This window comes from Babylonia areolata, chromosome 1 (genome assembly GCF_041734735.1).
Source record: "Babylonia areolata isolate BAREFJ2019XMU chromosome 1, ASM4173473v1, whole genome shotgun sequence".
NCBI lineage: Eukaryota > Metazoa > Mollusca > Gastropoda > Neogastropoda > Buccinidae > Babylonia > Babylonia areolata.
Genome location: NC_134876.1, coordinates 42,746,638 through 42,747,811, shown reverse-complemented (window position 1 = coordinate 42,747,811; position 1,174 = coordinate 42,746,638).

The window sequence follows — 1,174 nt, the reverse complement described above, 5'->3', positions numbered from 1 at the left end:
GTGTGTGTGTGAGAGAGAGAGAGAGAGAGAGAGAGAGAGAGAGAGAGAGAGTGTCTGTGTGTGCAGTAAAGAAAAATCCAGAGAAATGAAAGACACATGGTTAAGGGATGGGTGGTGGGGTGGGGGTGGGGGCGGTGTCAGTTCTGTGGTATGTGTTCACCACAGGAAGGGAAAATCAAAGTGTGTATAGATTATAGACCTTGCTCTATCACACGTGTTTTCACACGTGCGCTAGCTTCCTGAGCAAACAGCAGCACCGGAAGTTGGCGCTACTGTTTACACCCCACAGGCGGATGTGACTCGTCATTGCCGCATCCGATTCAAATCCACCTGCATTGTGGCCGACAGAAGTGGAGCAGCTACCAGGCTGCACGTGCTGACTGTCGATTCCAATATGTGAGGAGATAGCGAGTGTTGGCGAAATACCCATCCCTGTCCCTGTCTTTTTGTTTTTCTTTTGGTTTTATTCGGTCTCTTTCTCAGAATGTCATAAATGACATAATATAAGATCGTTGACTAAACCGTGTCACTGCATTATTTAAGAGGTTTTTGTTTCGTTTGTTTGTTACCGATTTGTTTGTTTTTTTTCTTAGTTTACATTGCCATACAGTTTGATGTGGTGTCTGCACTACGGGTGGCAAGCACAATAACAGAAGCGTTCGTGACAGAAACAACAACGACACAACACATTCGTCACGTGGAGTGACGGCCTAGAGGTAACGCGTCCGCCTAGGAAGCGAGAGAATCTGTGCGCGCTGGTTCGAATCGCGGCACAGCCCCCGAAATTTTCTCCCCCTCCACTAGACCTTGAGTGGTGGTCTGGACGCTAGTCATTCGGATGAGACGATAAACCGAGGTCCCGTGTGCAGCATGCACTTAGCGCACGTAAAAGAACCCACGGCAACAAAAGGGTTGTTCCTGGCAAAATTCTGTAGAAAAATCCACTTCAATAGGAAAAACAAATAAAACTGCCCACAGGAAAAATACAAAAAAATGGGTGGCGCTGTAGTATGGCGACGCGCTCTCCCTGGGGAGAGCAGCCCGAATTTCACACAGAGAAATCTGTTGTGATAAAAAGAAATACAAATACAAATACAAATATTCACAAGAAAGAACAAGAGAGGCAAGGCCTTCAAGACTCACTTGTGACTGAGAGTAAAACACACAAGCTTTT